The sequence below is a fragment of the Callithrix jacchus genome, chromosome 7 (genome assembly GCF_049354715.1).
Source record: "Callithrix jacchus isolate 240 chromosome 7, calJac240_pri, whole genome shotgun sequence".
NCBI lineage: Eukaryota > Metazoa > Chordata > Mammalia > Primates > Cebidae > Callithrix > Callithrix jacchus.
Window position 1 is genome coordinate 58,293,155 of NC_133508.1, and position 20,596 is coordinate 58,313,750.

Sequence of the window (20,596 nt, forward strand, 5' to 3'; positions counted from 1 at the left end):
GAGTTTTGATCCTGAGCTGTCTGACTCCACTGCCTGGGAAGGACCTGCCCCTACTCTGGCATCCAGGAGGCATGTCCTGGGGCTCTGGCTGGGACATAGCGGGATCCCTGCCCGGCCCTTTACTTCTCTAAGAAGAGAAGAAAGAGGGTGTCTAGGGGGTGGTTTCCCTCCAGATGCCACCCCTCCGAGGTCCCCTTCTGCTGCTTCTTGCGGTAGCCAGGAAGGCAGCCCACGGGTAGGGAAGTGGGGGTGGAGGTGGAGAGTCAGAGGTGCACGTGGACAGAGACAGAGACAGGGGACACGTGGGCAGAGACGGTTAAAAACAGAGACCTAGAGAAAGCCAGATAGGTAGACACACAGTGACAGACGCCAGAGAGGAAGGAAGAAAACGACGAACGGGCGGAGACAAAGACTCCCAAGAGACGCAGAAGGAAGATGCCGAAGGTAAAGACAAACAGAAGACGCGCACAGGTAGCGGGTCAGAGCCCAGGCTCGCGGAGAGAAGAAGGGATGAGCAGGGGCAGCCCGGAGGCAGAGAGCCCGAGAGCTCGGGGCGCAAGGGGCGCAAGGGACGCCAGGGCCGAGCCACCCTGGCCCGTCCCTAGTCCTGTCCCAGCAGGTGGCGCCCTGGCCTCGTGGCGCGACCCGCCTGAGGGACCCGGGGCTCAGGCCGGGGGCGGGGCCGGGTTGGGGAGGGGTTGGGGCCGGGGGCGGGGGAGGGGCGGGCTGCCCCGGCCCGACTAGGGCCCCGCGGCCGCCTTTATAAGCCGGCGGGGGAGGTGGACCCGGCCGCGTTGCGCTCCCGCCACTCCGCGCCCGCGTTCCCGGCTCCGCGCTCCCACGCGCTTGTGCCTGGACTGACCCTCGCCAGTGCTCTGCGCAGGTAAGGACTCTACGCTGCCCCGGCCTTGGCTCCCAGGGACTCCCGCGGACGTGATTGATCCCCGGCCCCTTCTGCATCCTCCGCTGGCCTCGTGGTTGAACTTTGATGACAGGGCCGGGGTCTCCTGCGCCACACCGCTCACAACAGCCCAATCGGGACTCCCCGCAATTGGTCCTGTCCCTGTCCCCGCGCGCATCCCAAGCTCCCGGCGCGCGCGCTGGGAGGGACGGGAGGTTGGACGTGGCGCCCGCGGAGCCGGCGAGCTCAGGGGACCGCGCTCGGGACCGCCCTGCAGTCCCAGGGTCTCCTACCTCCTGGGCCGCTGCCTGGGACCCCAAGGTCTGGGCACCTGCCCTGGGTGCCCCGTCACTGAGCAGCCCACCTGGTGCCTCCTTAGCTGTAGCTTTAGAGACTTGGGCTGCCAACTCCCAGGTCCCGTGCCCGGCGTCCTCCCAGGCGTAACACCTGACCCGGTGGGGTCTAAAGCAGTTTGGTTTGGGAGGAGGAGAGGAAAGGAGGAGCTTGGTATGGGGGCATGGCGGGAGACAGAGGACCCCCCGTGGGTGTCTTTTTGAGAGTCGGGTGGGCACTGCAGCTGTGGGGCAAAGCTCTGGAGCCAACGAAGCCGAAGGAGCCTGTCGCCCCCTTTGGGCTGTGAGAGGTGGACTGCCTAGGGCTGCTTCCCTGCCCAGTCTTGGTAAGAAAGGGTTAAACTCACGGTCACAGTGGAAAGGCCTGAGCCAAGGAAAGCCTCCCTCACTCTCTATTGTGCCTTTTGACTCTTTTTCAATTCATAATGGGGTTGAAGGCGGGGCCTTTACAAAGGCCAGTGGGTGGAGGGTGAAAAATCCTTGAGATCAAAAGAGGGGGCGATTCTCAGGCCAGGAAGGGCGTTGGACCCTGGGAAAAACTCGGAGACCCCTCAGATGGGCCCAGCCGCCCAGGGAGGCAGGGGTTGGCTCCCAGCCTCAGTGTAGATGACTGCAACTGTTTATTGAAGGCCTACTGTGCGTAGGGGCACCTGCTCTGACATCTCACATGCAATATTTCATTTGACAAATGGGAAAATGAGGCTTAGAGAATTTAAGTAATTCGTGGGACCAGGGTTTGAAACTCTGCAACCCTAGCCTCCTACTCCGACTGGCAGCCTAGGAGATGTGGGACTCGCAGCCTAGGAGATGTGAGGCCGGGCCTTAGATTTTTCTCCGGGCTTCTCCTGGGCTCATCCTGGTCTTCCTCCACTCTCTAGGCCTGCCCTTTCCAACTCTTTTATTTTTTGTTTTGTTTTGAGACTGAGTCTCACTCTTGCTCAGGCTGGAGTGCAGTGGTGTGATCTCTGCTCACTGCAACCTCCGCCTCTCGGGTTCAAGTGATTCTCCTGCCTCCTGCCTCAGCTTCCCAAATAGCTGGAATTACAGGCACCTGCCACCATGCCTGGCTAATTTTTGTATTATTAGTATGGTCTTGATCTCTTGACCTTGTGATCCATCCATCTCAGCCTCCCAAAGTGCTGGGATTACAGGCGTGAGCCACCTTGCCTGGATGCCCTTTCCAACTCTTTAGTCCTCCCCACCTGTGACTGTCCCCACCCCATCCTGCCCCAGCCATCCCACTCTCTGTCCCCAAGTATCTTGTTCCTCTGTCACCTTTTTCTTTCTTGAATTGAATGCCTGTGAATTCCCTCAGAAGAGGCCCCTGGACACAGCTTCTTAACGTCCCAACTGGTGAAGTCCAGGCTGAGTAATGGTCCCTGTCTGTGTCCGTGGGCCCATTTGTAAAAATGGGTGTATTCCTCTTTGGGGACTATTGTGAGGAATAAAACTGAACCAAGGCCAGAGCAAGATTCTGTCTTCATTCAGCAAATACTTAAGCATTCACCATGTGCCAAGCTCTGTTCTAGGTGCTGGGAATGCAGCAGTAAATCAAATGGACAAAGCCCTCTTCTGGAACGGATGTTTATGTAACAAAATTCTTTCAGGCTTTGAAACTGTCAAAATTCACGGTGTACACTTGAAATCAAGCTGTTCACAAGGAAGGAAATTAAGACGCAATCACCTGTAAAATGGATTGACCAAACATTGGCCTTCACTTTAGCAAAGGCAACCTTGCTGTGGCACCTGGGATCAGTTCCATTCCCTCTCTGTGCCTCGCTCAACTTCCTCCCATAAGCTGTGGAGATCAATAATGCCTACCAGTGGCGAGGTCTAGAAAAGATGAATGCTTGTAGAGGGTTTAAGCTGGTACCTGTGCTTAAGAAAATCTTGGCTATCACCAGCTCTTTCCTCAGCAGAAAATGCAATGCCAAGACTGGAGGTTGAGTTATGTCCCTGTCTCTGAAGCTGTCACCCACTTTTTTTTTTTGGAGACAGAGTCTCGCTCGGTAGCCCAGCCTGGAGTGCAGTGGCATGATCTCTGCTCACTGCAACATCTGCCTCCCAGGTCCCAGTTCAAGCAATTCTCCTGCCTCAGCCTCCCACCTAGCTGAGATTACAGGCATGTACCACCATGAACAGCTAATTTTTGTGTTTTTAGTAGAGATGGGGGTTTCACTGTGTTGGCCAGGCTGGTCTTGAACTCCTGACCTTGTGATCTGCCTGCCTTGGCCTCCCAAAGTGCTGGTATTACAGGTGTGAGCCACCGTGCCTGGCTGTCACCTACTTTTGCCTAGTTCCTTCTCATTCTGTTGGGTGGCACTTGGGGTGGCATGATGCCCTCCGTGCTCACCCTCATGCCACCTGTCACCATCCTAAACACAGTCTGCGCTGGGAGCACAGAGCTCCATCATGACATCAGCCCTGGAGCCATCATCTCTGCAGTGCTTCCTGCCCTCTGCCTGTTCTTGTGCATGTCCCTGCTCAGTACCAAGCTCAGCCCTGTTATGTCCTGTGACTTACATGCACCACATTCCCTGCAAGCCGGATATGATCTTGGAAAGGGGAAGCGAGTTGCCCAAGGGACACAGATGCTACCTAGGGAGCTGGGGCTGGATCCTACGTATCTGGAATTCCAAATCTAGTGATCTCCATGCTTTACTTATCTCTGAGCATGAGACCTTTTAATCCAGGGAGTAGGATCCAGTAGCAGAGCTCGAGTTCTCACTTTGTAATCAGTCTGACTTGGCTTTTTAATATAAAACCAGAGCGCTGAGAGAACATTGCTAGGAGAGTGAGTGAGCTGGGCTGAGAACCGGCACTGAGAAATCTCTGTGTGGCCACAGGAATGCTGACTTGGCTTTCCGGCACCATGTCGTCCTCGTTGGCAGGCTGGAGCTGGGCTTTGCGGTATGTTAGGTTTGTTTTTTTCTTCTGGAGATGTCCTCACTTTCAGAGGGCAGCTAGGGGCAGTAAGTAGACTGGACGTTCATTCCCAGCACTGCCACATGACCCTGGACACACCACCTTCGCTTTTGGAGCCTCAGTTTTCTCATCTGCAATATGGGTTAACATTATATACATTGCAGGGTTGCAAGATCATGAATGATTTTCCAACCTTGGCTGAACCAGTGTTGATTGTTATTAAGACATTCATATTTCCTGTGGAGCAATTTCAGAAGCAGTTAACTTTATCACTAGCAGGTGAGCCTGAGGCCCCAAGGAGGAAAGTCCATGTTTAGGTTACAGAAGTCTACACAGCAGGGAGAACACTGGTTGGGGGGCCAGCATCTTGGATTCCAGTTGCCACCTGTGTGACCTGCAGCAAGTCACTTTCCCTCTCTGGGTGTCAAGCTCATTGGAGGCCCTCGACATCATGATGTGATGCTCAGTGTCCGATGAATAGAAATAGTCTCCATATTTTTCTGCCTCCTTGCACCAGCCCCCAAACCCCATCAACATTTCATTAACTGCTCCCAGAAAAACTCCACGCTTAAAGTTTTCCATGCTTAAATTCTCAACCTCACTGTGGCATGAAGTCAATTGTTTGCATTGAATTTGACTTCTCAAATTAAGGGGTAAAATTCGAGATGAGGGTAGGGGGTTAGGGAGGAGATGAGGACAAAGTTAAACCAGATGTGTTTTTGTTTAATTGTAGGATGGTGGTTAAGCTGCTCAAGTATTACCATCGTTCTTTCTAAATTCCAGTAACCAGGAGTCAGGTTTCACGAAAAATTGTAGTGTTCTTTCCTGGCTGGTGTGGACTCGCCCTCTCTATTATTATTATTATTATTATTATTATTACTATTTTATATTCATCTGATGCCACAAAGTGCTGGCCAGAGAAGAGGCCTCATAGATGCCCAGAATTTCAGTTGGAAGGCCTTTAGAAGCTGGCTTGGTCAACTGGGCTCTTTACAGACCAGGGAGACTGAGGCCCAGAGAAGAAAAGAGGCTTGCCCAGGGTCACACAACTGCTCAGGGCAGAGTGGACTGGGAACTCCATGTCCTGGCTCTAAGGTACATGATCTTTCTAAAGGCGACCACTCTCCTGAGTTTGGTGTGTTTCATTTCCACAGTATATTCTTAGCATATCTGTTTTTGTTTTTTTTTTTTTCAGACAGAGTTTCGCTCTTGTTACCCAGGCTGGAGTGCAATGGCATGATCTCGGCTCACCACAACCTCCGCCTCCTGGGTTCAGGCAATTCTCCTGCCTCAGCCTCCTGAGTAGCTGGGATTACAGGCACGTGCCACCATGCCCAGCTAATTTTTTGTATTTTGAGTAGAGACAGGGTTTTACCATGTTGACCAGGATGGTCTCGATCTCTTGACCTCGTGATCCACCCGCCTCGGCCTCCCAAAGTGCTGGGATTACAGGCTTGAGCCACCGCGCCAGGCCAGCATATCTGTTTTTTGAAAGCATTGTTTGAGGGAGGCTGCAGATGGTGTGGGTGGGTGGAGAGCAGAGTTTAAGTCCTTGAACTACCTCTGTGACCTTGGGCAAGTGTCTTCTCCACTTGGGAAGTGTTCCCTCTCTGAGAGTCAGATTCTAAGCTATCTGAGGAGTAGGAGTGGAGAGATGAGACTTCCCTAGGACTTGGAATGGGTCTCATTTATTCAACTGGTCCTCAAATATTGATAGCCTACTGTGTGCTGGGTTATGGGAGGTCTGTCACAAACTGCCTTTCCCAAGGCTGCAGGGGGTGGGAGATTGTTGACTTTTGCAGTGATTAAACAACTTCAATTTAGTTGCTGGTAAACCAGGCAATTTCATTTTACATAAAAATAAGAATTTCTGGCTTCTCTGGAAAGATCAGAAGATGTGGCCATATGGGACTATGTGCCTGCTTGGCCACAGTGGCTGGAGCTGATTAGCGGATACTCCATCCACTTTACCACAGTCTCCACCACGCCCCACTGCCTCACACCAGCCCTCTTGCCTCCCTGACATTACCTGCCTGCCTTCTGAGCTTGAGGTTTCTGGGCTAGATGCTGGGAGGTCATGTAAGAGAGGCTCGTTCCATTTGAATGACTGTATAGGGCTCGGGCCAGCCCTCAGGGGGCTCAGGGTGAGAATATGGAACACGTGGACACCAGCCCCTCTTCCATAGCCTGGCAGCATCTATAAAACATGTCAGCTAGGTGGAGGAGCTTTCTTCCTGCTTCAGCTGTCCTCAGGAAGAGTCTGACGGCTTTGGAGGTTTGGGGGAGATAGAGCATCCGCCTGTCAAGGCTCAGTGAGCGGGGCCCAGGGTCTAGCTGGGGTCAGGCATTCCTGGGTGTTTCGTTCTAAAGATGGCACAACCACTGTAGGGAAGACACACCCTTGACATCTGCCACCTCACCCGGTGCTCCCCAAAAGCCCTGAGCATTGGCGTGTACCCACTTCCCAGAGACAAAACATGATCTTGCACTCTGAACCCTCTCTGTTCTACCCTTTTGCTGGGAGCCAGGGCCTGGCAGGTACCGTGGTGGTGGCTGCAGCATGCATCTCAGAATTGCCGTGTCTGAGCTGGAGGGTTGCACGGAAGGCTGTGATGGGGGCTCTGGAGGCAGCTGCTGTGATGTGAGATTCTGGGTCTCCACGAATCAACTGCTCCAGGGGTTATGAGATGGACAGGGTGACTGATTGATCGTTGATTGCTGATAGTAACCTCACCCCCCCGGTCTTTACACCTGCAGACCAGTTCAGAAATGTGCCCTGTGTGGGAAGTGGCATTTTGTGAGCACTGTTGGGTGCCAGTGTGAGCACTTTCAAACATTACCTTTGATACTCATCTATCCCCTACCCTCTAGCATTTTGCAATTAAGTAGACCGAGGCTCAGAGGGCAGACATCTTAGGATCACCCCTCCACTAGGTCTCTGTCTCTCTGCTTTGACCCAGGAAAGGGAGGGGAGGACAGGCTGAAAGGCCATTTCTGGGAATAAGGCGTTGGAGACCCTGTGGGGAGGCCCTGACCCTCCAGACTTTCTGAGCCAGCCCCTCCTCGTCCGTCCCAGCTTGGTTCAGAGCTGCTTCCCCATCCTCCCAGAGTTTGTCACTCAGGTGCATGAACTTCACCGGGCCAGGTCTACAAGCTGCTGGGCGGAGCTCAGGAAATATTTTATGTTCTTTAAAAAAGTGTTTAGGTGGCCAAAGCAACTTATGCTTTGCCTGGAAAAACCGTAAGTGCAACCTTTATTTTTGTAGAGATGGAGTCCTGCTGTGTTGCCCAGTCTGTGTTCAAGAAGTCTACCTCCCAAAGGGCTGGGATGACAGGCGTGAGCCATTGTGCCTGGCCCATAGTGTACCCTTTAAAAAGATCTACCGAGTGACTTTTTTTCTGAGACCGAGTCTCAGTCTGTCCCCCAGGCTGGAGTGCAGTGGTGCAATCTCAGCTCACTACAGCCTCCGCCTCCTGGGTTCCAGAGATTCTCATGCCTAAGCCTCCCGAGTAGCTGGAACTACAGGGGCATGTCACCACACCCAGCTAATTTTTGTATTTTTAGTAGAGACATAGTTCTGCCATGTTGGCCAGGCTGGTCTCGAACTCCTGACCTCAGGTGATCTACCCAGCTTGGCCACCCAAAGTTCTGGGATTACAGGTGTGAGCCACCACACCTGGCCCCAGTGACTTTTTGTTGGGTCAATCTCTTGCCTTCTCTAGTGCACTTTACTAGGTCAGTAAAACCACAGGTGAGTACTCTCTTAGTTCAGGTTCTCAGGCCTCTTGCTGCCACAAGTGTCTCAGGCTTGTTTTTATTGTCGTTGTTGTTGGAGACAGGGTCTGGTGGCTCTGTCACCCAGGCTGGAGTGCAGTGGCACAATCACAGCTCATTACAGTGCAGCTCTGACTGCCCGGACTCAAGCAATCCTCCCCTCAGCCTCCCGAGTAGCTGGGACCACAGGTGTTTGCCACCATCCCTGGCTAATTTTTGTATTACTTGTAGAGCTGAGGTCTTGCTATGTTGTCCAGGCTGTGCTCAAACTCCTGGGCTCAAGTGATCCTCCCACCTCGACCTCCCAAAGTGCTGGGATTATGGGTGTGAGCCACTGCATCTGGCCAGCCTGGCCTTTTGGAGGATCTCATTCCCCCTCCACCTGTCTCCACATTGACTTACCTGTCTCAGCATACAGGAGTTACTAACTTACCTGTCTGCTGCCGTTCTGGTTAGAAAGCGTCTCATCTGAGACCACGTCTGCTGCCATTCTGGTTAGAAGGTGTGTCATCTGCGGCCCATTTCCCCTCCTCCACTCCTTCTGAGCCCTAATATAACTGTTGTTCTTTCTCTGCCTCATTCTGCTGGCCCCTGCCATGCCACTGCGAACTAAAAGTCTGTAGACTGTAAGTCCCGACATGCATGTACTAGGCATGATGCTCAGTGCCTCTCCTGTGATTACTCATTTGGTCCTACAGCAGCGCTGGGCGGCAGGTGCTATTATCCCCACATTACAGACGACGAAACAGGCAAAAACTCCCCTTGATGGGAAGTGAGAAATAGACTTCTCACTTTGTTCCCCCACTGTTACCCATCCATCCACTCAAGGCTGCTGCTTTCTCCATGATGCAAATGACATAACCCATCTTCCTGGAAGAGTCAGTTCCCTATTTATCTTAAAACCATCAAATATAGAAATTCACGCTCTAGGTCCGTTAGCCTATCAAGATACCAGAGATAAACAGGGTTCCTATCAACAGCTTGTCCAAGTCCTTAATCACCTGAGTGATTTTGTGTGTGTGTGAAAATGCTGGTTTTTTTCTTCTGACTTGACCTAATCCTTATACAGACACTGCTTGATTCACCACAGGGTTCTGTCCTGGAATTGTAAGTTGAAAAATATCATAAGTGGAAAATGGATTAACACCTAACCTGTCGAACATGGTAGCTTAGCATAGCTTACCCTAAATGTGCTCAGAACAGTTACATTAGCCTGTTGTTGGGCAAAATCATCTAACACAAAGCCTATTTCATAATAAAGTGTTGATTATTTCATGTCAATTTCTTGGCTATACTATACTGAATGTGAAAAACAGAATGGCTGGCTGGATACTTGAGGTATGGTTTCCACTGAACACTATAGCTTTTGCATCATGGTAAAGCAAAAAGATGGAGTTTTGCTCCTGTTGCCCAGGCTGGAGTGCAATGGCATGATCTTGGCTCACCGCAACCTCTGCCTCCCATATTCAAGTGATTCTCCTGCCTCAGCTTCCCAAGTAGCTGGGATTACAGGCATGTGCCATCATGTCTGGCTAATTTTTGTATTTTTAGTGGAGATGGGGTTTCTTCATGTTGGTCAGGCTGGTCTTGAACTCTCGACCTTAGGTGATCCACCTGTCTTAACCTTTCAAAGTGCTGGGATTACAGGCATGAGCCACTGCCCTGGCCAGCAAAAAAATCTTAAATTGGAGACAGTCTGTAGTGAACATTTAAGGGCTTATTCGGTGTGTCAGAAACTGAGCTAATCACTTTGAATGACTCTATTGGATTTAGCTTATTATTCTCTCCATTTTGTGAGTGAGGAAACGGAAGCTCAGAGAAGTTGAGGAATGTTCTCAAAGTTTGGAAAGTGCAGGTGAGATTTAATCCAGGGCTCAGCACTTCTGCCCAATCAGATTGGCATCTGAATTCAAACTTGTATGTTTGGAGACAAGCTCTCTGGGCAACTTGTGGTACACACATGCATTTTTCAGTGGGTGTTCGAAAATGAGTTGGGGGTAGGAGGCCCCGGGGGGAGGAGACAGAACATAGACACACCAGGTGGGGCAGCAGTGTCTCTTCTCCCAGACAGTGGATCTTATCCTGTTTACCCCCTCATAGGAAATCACAAGCCTAGAAGGAAGCATCCTGAGAAACCCACAGGGGCCTGGATTTGAATCCCAGCCCTGCCATTTCAAGCTGTGACCTTTGGCAAGTCCTTTTCCCTCACTTAGCTTCTGGCTACCCTGCCCACCAAGCATGGTTTATTTGAATGAGGCAAGGCCTTAGGATTTTCCGGTTTGTGGGTGGCGAATGGCCAGCATGCCTTCTGCCTCTCCCCTGCCTTGTACCCGCATCAGACATCACTAGTCAACCACTGCTCACTTTCCTTCCCAGGTTCCTTCTAAATACAGTGTTCCAGGCAGCCATTAGCAACTAATATGGAGTTGGCATACAAGATAAAAGGACATCCCAGAACCAGATTAGATTTGGTCATTGTGTGGGTGGAGGTAGGGAAGGGACAGGACCAAGTGGCACCCAGTTCAGTGTCACAGCACTCTTTGGTCTTCTTTTCCTTATCTGGGGAAGCAGAAAGAACTAAGCTAGACTGTATCATGACCCGCCCCAGGTGTGGGGTGGGAACCTTTATTTTATTTTATTTTCGATACAGAGTCTCGCTCTGTCACCCGCCCAGGCTGGAGTGCAGTGAATGCGCTCTTGGCTCACTGCAACCTCTGCCTCTCAGGTTCAAGTGATTCTCCTGCCTCAGCCTCCTGAGCAGCTGGGACTACAGGTACGTGCCACCACACCCAGCTAATTTTTGTATTTTTAGTAGAAACGGGGTTTCACCATGTTGGCTAGGATTGTCTTGATCTTTTGACCTCATGATCCACCCGTCTTGGCCTCCCAAAGTGCTGGGATTACAGGCATTCACCACTGTGCCCGGCCGGTGGGAACCTTTTATGAGGCACACAGCTGTGCCCAGTTTAGTCCCAAGGAAGAGGCAGATTTCTGGGCCTGATCACTGCTGAAGCTTAAAGTAAGAGGGACAAGAAAGAGGCCAGTTTCAGGTCCTCCTGGAAAGTTAGGCCTGCCCCTCCCCACCCTTTGTAATAAAATCCTTAGTAGTAATAAGAGTTCTCAACATTGACGGACTATTTGTTACCCCCCAAGCCACTCTGTGAAGTGCTTTGTACACATTTACACATTTAATTCTTATACCAGCCCATTTTTCAAGCGAGGAAATGACTCAGAGTAATTTGCCTGGGTTTGCCCAGCTGGTAAGTGTCTGAGCTACTATTTGAATTCACATCTGTGGAACCCTGAATAAGTAACTCTTATTACTACTACAGATATCATTACAAAGGATGGGAGGGGCAGGCCCAACTCTTTCCAGGAGGACCTGAAACCAGCCTCTTTCTCATCACTCTTTCTTTAAACCTAGGCAGTGATCAGGCCCAGAAACCTGCCTCTCCCTGGGGACTGAACATGGGAACAGCTGTGTGCCTCATAAAAGGTTCTTACCCCACACCTGGGGCGGGCCCTGGTGCAGTCTAGCATAGCTTCTCCTGCTTTCCTCCACCGCAGGCTCAGTGTGGGACCTGTAGGCTCTGCATCTTTCTCTTAGCCTACCATGATTATTTCCCATTCATGAGCATGACACTCCTTTACCTGTGGAAAGTGCAAAGTAGAAAATTGAGGCTTACAACAAATTGATAACGATATCCAGGACTTGAACTCAGAGCCAGAACAAATAAACACAATAGAGGTCTCCATTTTAAACACATAAAATATGCATTAACCACTTTAAACACTCAAAATATTGATCGGCCATTATTGAAACCCATTTTAGGAATGAAGTAATATTCCTTTTTCCCTCTTTTTCTTTTTTTCCCCTTCTTTTTCTCTTTTTCCCTCAAAAAAAAAAAAAAAAAAATTAGCCAGGCATTAAAAAAAAAAAAAAAGAAAAGAAAATTGAGGCTTAGAGGCTGGATGCAGTGGCTCCTGCCTGTAATCACAGCACTTTGGGAGGCCTTGGTGGGCCGATCACGTAAGGTCAGGAGTTCAAGACCAGCCTGGCCAACATGGTGAAACCCCATCTCTACTAAGAATACAAAAATTAGCTGGGTGTTGTGGTGCATGCCTGTAACCCCAGCTACTTGGGAGGCTGAGGCATGAGAATCACTTGAATCTAGGAGGTGGAGATTGCAGTGAGCCGAGATCGTGCCACTGCACTCCAACTTAGGTGACAGAAGAAGACTCCATTTCACACATACACAAAAGAAAATTGAGGCTCAGGGAGAGAGGGTGGTGGGCCCAGGATCACACAGCAAATAAACAGTAAACCCTGCACCAAGGAATTAGGTGCCCTACCTCTTCCCTAGGTCTTGCTGAACAAACTGCCTAGTGCTGGGAACACAGGAGTGTTGGCCCAGCAGAGGTGGGGGTTGTGCCTGCCCCCCACATCCAACCCAGATACACTCTGTCCTGTTTTGGTCAGCCATTGACCTTGGACAAGTCACTTTAACAGTCACAACCTCAGTTTCCAGGCACTTCTTATATTTTACATTTTTTTTTTTTTTTTTTTTTTTGAGACAAGGTCTTGCTCTGTCAGCCAGGCTGCAGGGCAGTGGCACAATCATAGCTCACTGCAACCTTGACTTCCTGGGCTCAAGTGATCCTTCTGCCTCAGCCTCCAAGTAGCTGGGACTGCAGGCTTGTGCCACCATGCCCAGCTAATTTTTTTATTTTTTATTTTGTGAGATGAGGGCTTGCTTATGTTGATGAAGCTGGTCTTGAACTCATGGGCTCAGGCAATCCTCCCACCTCAGCTTCCCAAAAATGTTGGGATTAACAGGTGGTGAGCCACTGTGCTTGGCATATTTTTCAGTTTTTAAAGCCATTTTTTATTCATGAACTCACTGAACCATCAAAGTAACCCAATAAAGTATTAATGTCATTTTGCAGAGTGGGACACTGAGGCTCGGGGAGGCAAGCAACTTGCCTGAGGTCAAATCGATGGTAAAACCAGCCCTCAAACTCAGGTCCGGATCCCAGGCTGAAGGTCTTTCTCCAGATCTGTCTCCAGCCTCTCTCATCTTTGCTTTTGGACCTACCATCCCTCCCCTGCATCGACCTCTCCCCGCTTTTATTGCCAGTTGGCGACTCAGCTATTTTTCTAGAGCTTCCTTGGAAATCTTGAACCTTTTGTAATCTGATTATCTGCATAGCGTCTGGCTCTGAGTCTCAGTTCCTGGACGGCAGTAACCCCATCTGAGTTACTCATGAATTCCCATGCCGAACAAGATGCCTGCATTCAGCAAGCATTTAATGACTTTTTTTTTTTTTTTTTTTTTTTGAGGAGTCTGTTTTGTGGCCCAGGCTGTAGTGCAATAATGCGATCTAGGATCACTGCTGCCTCTGCCTCCCGGGTTCAAGTGATTCTGCTTCTGCTTCCAGAGTAGCTGGGATTACAGGCATCTGCCACCACACCTGGCTAATTTTTGTATTTTTAGTAGAGATGGGGTTTCACCATGTTGGCCAGGCTGGCCTCAAACCCCTGACTTCAGGTGATCCACCTGCCTTGGCCTCCCAAAGTGCTGGGATTACAGGTATGAGCCACCATGCCCAGCCCATTTAATGACTTGAGTTCATGAAAGGCTGCCCCACCTGGCAAGGGTTTCCACAGCTGGCCTGACTTGGTTACCATGAGGAGGCCTGGGAGGGATGTCCCATTGGGTGTGACACCTGAGCCACTCCAGGTGAAGCCCAGCCACCCTCCTCAGATCTTCACTGGTGTCCTTCCACCGATGACATGAGCTCCTAAATGGTTAGTGATTGGCAGCAGTGGTTAGTGACAAGCCAGTGTCCCTGGGTGGCAGTTTTCCTGTTGGCAGTTCAGGCCTTTACTCATCCTCAGGTATGAGGTGCCCAGTGTCATACCTCTGGCCAATGTCTTTGTCCATTTTGTTCACAGATGTACCCCCAGTCCCAAACAGCCCTAATTTCTTTAATAATAATGATAGGCATACTGTAATTTGTTGAATCTGCATGTACCATGCTTCCTGGTACATAGTAGGCACTTAATACATATTTGTTGAATGAATGAATACTTGCAGTGAGGAGCATCTCATAGGGACTAAGAGTTGTATGACCTTGCCTGACCTCTGTGCCTCAGTTTTCCTTATGTGTCGACTCCATGAGAGGTACTCAGAGGAGTAACCAATATATGTATATTGATGTATGTTTAAGTTTTAAGTATGTCATGAAGCAGGCTGTGTTCTAAGCACCTCACATGTATTTATTCATGTATCATTGCAGCTGAGACTCACAGAGATTAAGTTCATATCCTCTAGGTCACCCAGTTAGTGCCATGTGCAAATATTTTAATCTCCCAGGACATGTGTGTTCCAAATAACATAGTATGGGAACCACTTCCCCTACCAGCCTCTTCCCATAACATAGACCTCATGCCCCAGATCCTAGAGTCAGAACAAATGGGAACAACAGTAGGCGAGTCAAGCGGTCCTGTCGTCCCCTAATATAAAATGCCTCGTCCAGTGTTGGGCACACAGTAGGTCTTATGATCACCATCTGTGGGACAGGCACCAATCAGGTCTGTGTAGAAGCTGGCACAAGGGAGCCCCAAATCTGCTAAAGGAAACTGGGTGGGGGAGGCTTTAGAGAAGAAATGACAGCTGTCATAAATCATCGTAACCGTAACAGCTCATATTAACTGAGTGGCAGAGACTGTTCAAGCATGTTAGATGCGTTAACCATTTAATCCTCACGTCAGCCCTAGGAGGTAGATACTATTGTCATTGTCCCCACTCATGGCTGGGGAGCCAGGCTCAGAAATAAGCTCATTTGAGCTGGGCGCAGTGGCTCATACCTATAATTCCAGCACTTTGAGAGGCCGAGATGGGTGGATCACCTGAGGTCAGGAGTTCAAGACCAGTGTGGCCAACATGATGAAACCCTGTATGTACTAAAAATACAAAAAATTAGCCGGGTGTGATGTGGTGGCAGGTGCCTGTAATCCCAGGTACTCAGGAGACTGAGACAGGAGAATTGCTTGAACGCAGGAGGTTGCAGTGGGCTGAGATTGTGCCATTGCGCTCCAGCCTGGGCAACAAGAGAGAAACTCCATCTCAAAAATAAGTAATAAGCCCAGTAAGTGGCTAGCAAGTGGTAGATCCGGGGTGTGAACGCCAGCACTCAGGCTGTGGCCTCTCGCCTTTCTGCTTCCTTCTGTAAATATTCATGAAGCTTTCTGCTGGGTAGTTCCTGGTGCCTCTATGCCACCCTAGCCACTGGCAGCAGGCCCGTTCCCCGTTCCAGGGTGCACACTGGTGCTGCATGATCCCTGGGGCGGAGGGGAGTCTCCCCATCTCCTCAGGGGCCTCCCCTGAGTCACACCCTGAGGCTGGGCCCAGACAGGTATTCAGGAAAGGAAATTGATCTATCACCTCACGCCTGCCTGGGACAGCCCCAGCATGTGTCAGCTCCCTAAACCCCGGGTACCGCCCAGGACCAGCAGCAACAGGGGTAACCCTCTCCAACACGGGGTGGCCTGCAACAGCTCTGGGGCAGAAAGAGGCTCAGGGAGGTTAGCAACTTACCCAGGGTCGTGGAGCTGGTGGGTGGGAGCTGGGATTTGGACTGAGGGCTTAGCTCTGGTGAGGGAGGATGTGTCTGCCATGGGGTTGTCTGGTCCAGAGATCCAGGCCTGGCCCTTATGAAATTTCAATGTGTTCACTGATAATAGCAAGAGTTGTCAGTTCCTGAATCCTTATGAATACTGCGGCCTGCCTTTTCTCCTTTGGTCCTTTGAACTTCCCCAAAGGGTAGATACTCAGATCTCTGCTTTTACAGGTAACAAATGGAAGCACAGGCTGGGAGTGGTGGTACATGCCTGTATCCTGGCTAATTGGGAGACTGAGGCAGGAGGATTGCTTGAGCCAAGGAGTTCAAGGCTGCAGTGAGATATGATTGTACCTGTGAACAGGCGCCACACTCCAGCCTGGGCAGCATAGTGAGATCCCTTCTCTAAACTTAAAAAAAAATAAGAAAAGATGAATAGAAGCACAAAGGAAGGGAAGGGATCACCAAGGTCCCCTAGCTCATACATGAGTTAACCCAGAATTGGAACCTGGGCAGCCTGGCTCCAGAGTCCCGTCTCACTTAATGAGTACTAGATAAATCTCTACACGCCAGATGGTTGCACTCTTCTCGAACCTACTAGTTCTTTTGGAGCCAGATCTGGGGAGGGTGAGCAAGTCAGGAGTTGAGCAAATAGCTGGAACAGACGGTGACACTCGCTGGGAGTCACCGAGGCTCTGGCTCCCTGGGCTTAGGCGTGCAGAGTTTATCCCCTGTGCGATTCCCAGGGGAAGGGAAGGACAGGGAAAGGGGCACAGTGGGGCAGTCCTGGTGTCTCCGGGACCAGGGTCAGTGGGAGGCCAGAGCAATTAGCCTGCCTGAGGCCTCTGCTAACTCAGAGACCTCAGTGGGTGATTGGCTCAGGCCTCACTCCAGGGCTCTGGCCTGGAGCCTGACCCTCCTGAGTTTCTATCTGAGGCTTCCAGAGTCTTCCTGGGGCAGTGAATCTCAGAGTGCTGGTTGTGTGAGAACTTTGTTTTGAAATTTCCTCCTTCAACACCCAAATCCCTGGGCTGGCCTGCCTGCCCCGCTTCCCCCTCTTGGAGGAAACGGATGCTTTCCTCTTGGGCAGCTACATGATTTGAATATTCAAGTGTTTCCCAGCTGGCCTCTGGCCAAGCAGAGCTCAGCTGGGCAAGGTCCCCAGTCAGGGCACTGAGGCAAGCCTGCCAGCCTCCTCATCCCGCCACACACTCCAGCCACTGAGGGTAAAATACGGGAAAAACGAATGGCCCATAGACTTGCCTGGGCCAGGCCCCAGACTGTTCCTGTGACGGAGGCAGTGCTTGTCTTGGGCTTTTCCCGTCTACCTGGAGAAAGCTGGGGGAAGAAAGAGGCCGCCCCTGCTCGGGAAATTCCTGCTGGAGTGGCCTCTCATCAGCTCACCTGGGTGCTGGCATCTTGGCACCTGTCAGGGTGGGGAGAGGAGGAAGCCAGTCAGGAAGAGGAAAGATGGGTGAGGGGGATATTGATCCATTCAACAAACATCTCGTTAGTCCAACTGCCTGAGAGGCCTGGGGCTAGGTGCTGGAGTCACAGATGGATCTGGCCTGGTTTTTGCCTTCAAAGAGTCAAAAAGTATGTGTAGGCTGGGCTCCGGGGCTCACACCTGTAGTTCCAGCACTTTGGGAGGCCAAGGCGGATGGATCATCTGAGGTCAGGAGTTCGAGACTAGCCTGACCTACATGGTGAAACCTTGTCTCTACTACAAATACAAAAATTAGCTGGGTGTGGTGGCATGTGGCTGTAATTCCAGCTACTCCAGAGACTGAGAAAGGAGAATCACTTGAAACTGGGAGGTGGAGGTTGCAGTGAGATGAGATGATGCCATTGCACTCTAACTTCAGTGACAAGATCAAAACTTTGAAAAAAAAAAGAGTGTGTACAGAAATGGTCTTGTAAGCAGACCTGTACCAGAGCCCCAGGTGATAGAGGATGAGGGAAAGCACCATAGCTAAGCCTTGGGAAGAATGGCCACAGAGGATTTCTGGAGATGGTGGCATTCAATCTTTTTTTTTGAGATGGAGTCTCTGTCTCTCAGACTGGAGTGCCAACGTGCGATCTTGTCTCACTGCAACCTCCGCCTCCCAGGTTCAAGCTATTCTCAGTCTCCCGAGTAGCTGGGAATATAGGCAGGCTCCACCATACCCAGCTAATTTTTGTATTTTTAGTAGAGATGGGGTTTCAGCATGTTGGCCAGGCTGGTCTCGAACTCCTGGCTTCAAGTGATCTGCCTGCCTCGGCCTCCCAAAGTGCTGGAATTGCAGGCATGTGCTGCCATGCCTGGCCTCATCGATTTTTATTTTTTGATAAATATCTGTTGAGCATCCTCTCTAGGCAGGTACAGTTCTAGGTGCCAAAAATACATCAGTGAACCACACAACATCCTGGTCTCCCTGGAGCTCCATGGTACTAGAAAAGACAGACCATAAAAGAATGAAGTTGGCTGGGCACGGTGGCTCACGCCTATAATCCCAGCACTTTGGGAGGCCGAAGCGGGCGGATCATGAGGTCAAGAGATGGAGACCATCCTGGCCAACATGGTGAAATCCTGTCTCTACTAAAAATACAAAATTTAGCTGGGCGTGGTGGCGCATGTCTATAGTCCCAGCTACTCGGGAGGCTGTGGCAGGAGAATTGCTTGAACTAGGGAGACGGAGGTTGTGCTGAGCTGAGATTGCGCCACTGCACTCCAGGCTGGCAACAGAGTGAGACTCTGTCTCAAAAAAAAAAAAAACAACAACCAAACAAATAAAAAACAAATGAAGTTTATTGCTGACAGTGATGCATGCTGTGAAGAAAATAGATTTGTGAAAGCTCAAGGGACTGGCATGGGGAAGCTCCTGGTGTGGGCAGGAAGAGACTCAGAGCCAGTGGCCTTTGTGCTGAAGAATGAGAATGAATGAGCCGAGCAAGACCTGGAGGAAGAGTGTTTCAAGCAGGGGAACTGCAAATGCAAACGTCCTGCGGGGAGAGAATGAGGCACAGGGGGTCTGGGTGGGTGAGGGGGCTTGGGACAGCAAATGATTTCATTCAGAAAGGTGGGCAGGACCCAGAGCTGGTAGACATCTGACCCGGATGAATGGCAGGATGAGCAAGGGCCTGCCAAGAGAACGAAGGAGTTAGGTGCCCTCCTATTTGTTGGGTGGCCCCTTAGAAGCAGTTTGAGCAGGAATGCCTTTGAGGCTGCCACCATAGCCCTCTCCAGGTACCTGTGGGACATCTGAGGCCGGGAGAGGAATCGTGGCCCTCGAGAACTCACAAAGGGAGGCGGCAGGACTCAATCTAGGTCTCCTAACCACCGACTTTGCAATGTGCCCACAGAGCCCGCGTCTGGATTAAGGTGGACATTTATTAAGCACTTACTGTTTGCCATAAAAGTTAGATACTTCTAGTTTGACTGGAGGAAAGTGAGGCTCAGGGAGGTCCAGGGGCCTGGTTAAAGGTCATTCATTCCTCGGGCTCATGTGATTGATTCTGGCCAGGTGACTAACCCTCAAAAAAATGGAGACAGTAATGGTTTCTAGCTGGTAAGATCATTGAGGATTCAATGCCATAAGATCGAGCACTTTCTGTAGAGCTTGGCACACTGAATATTTGCTGAGCATTTTTGTTTTCATTTAAATTACTTTATGGACCCTGGGAACCCTAAATGGAATAATCGTGATTCTTTGTTCAGGCACTCTCACCACTGGTCCAGAAATGGCCCCTTATCTATTTTATCAGTAAAAATCAATTTAAGCCTGGTGCAGTAGCTCACATCTGTAATCCCAGCACTTTGGGAGGCTGAGGTGGGAGGACTGCTTGAGCCCAGGAGTTTGAGATCAACCTGGGTAATATAGCGAGAGTGAGACCCTGTCAGTCAACAAACAAACAGATTTAAAACACTAATGAACCATCATCCAATACCAGGACTAGAGTAGTGACAATAATTTACAGCTTCCTTTGGGCTACATCCTCATCTCTCTCCACCCACCTCCCATCACTATCCTGAATCTGGAGTTTCTCATTCCCTTACCTTTGTATTGTTTTGCTTTGTTTTTTTTTTGAGACAGGGTCTTGCTCTGTCCTCAGGCTGCAGTGCAGTGACGTGATCACGACTCACTGCTGCCAAAGCACCTATGGGTAGTCATGAAAGTTTATTCCACATTACACAATAAGACCAGGTTGTTTTCCAAAATGATTTTGCCAGTTTATACTCCCACTAGTGATACATAAGAAATCCTGTTTTTCTGCATCTTTTATCACACACATCACACACAATATTATTGGACTTTTTAGTTTTTCCAGTCAAATGGGTACCGTGATTTCTCACTGCAGACATGATCTACAATTCTCTGATTACCAAAGAGGATGAGTATGTGTGATTAAGGGTGTGTGTATGAGACCTTTCTGTGAATGTCTTTTGCCCATTTTTTCTATTTGTCCTTTTTAAAAAAAATCCTTTTCTTACCGATTTGTAATTGTTCTTTATATTTCTGAATCAAATCATGTTTTAGATAAACTAAAAACCTCAAATTTTATGTAGTCTAATTTAGCATTCTTTTATTTAATTTTCAGCACCTTTTAGGTCTTAAGAAGACTGCCTTACTCCAAGGTCTGAAAACCACTGCTTATCATTCCTACTGAATGTTTCAAAGTTGCATTTTTCACATTGAAGACTTATTCATGTACAGTTAATTTTTGTGTATAAGGTAGGGATCCATTTTCACTTTTTTCCCCGTCTAGATACCCATTGTTTCTTAATTTTTTAGTTTGGTTTATTGTATAGAAATGCAATTGGCTTTTTTACATTTTGATCTCATCAAGCTAACTTGCTAAATATTCTATTTCCAATTCTATTTAGAGTCTCTGTAGACAACCAGTTAGAAATAATGATGGTTTGCCCAGGTGCGGTGGCTCACACCTGTAATCCCAGCACGCTGAGAGGCTGAGGCAGGCAGATCACCTGAGGCCAGGAGTTTAAGACCAGCCTGGTCAACATGGTGAAACCCTGTCTTA

General features: G+C 49.8%; 1 protein-coding gene across 7 annotated transcripts in view; it reads left to right on the forward strand.

Annotated features, from left to right (window-relative positions):
• Positions 1 to 324: 324 nt before the first annotated feature.
• The window catches only part of ALPL (alkaline phosphatase, biomineralization associated), a 72,158-nt gene continuing 51,886 nt past the window's right edge, over positions 325 to 20,596 (forward strand). For 2 of the 7 annotated variants that reach the window (XM_009000522.4, XM_078329220.1), the window contains exons 1-2: positions 792 to 883; positions 20,156 to 20,289. The gene's annotated coding sequence lies outside the window, so the exon portion shown is untranslated. 7 annotated transcript variants of the gene reach the window in all.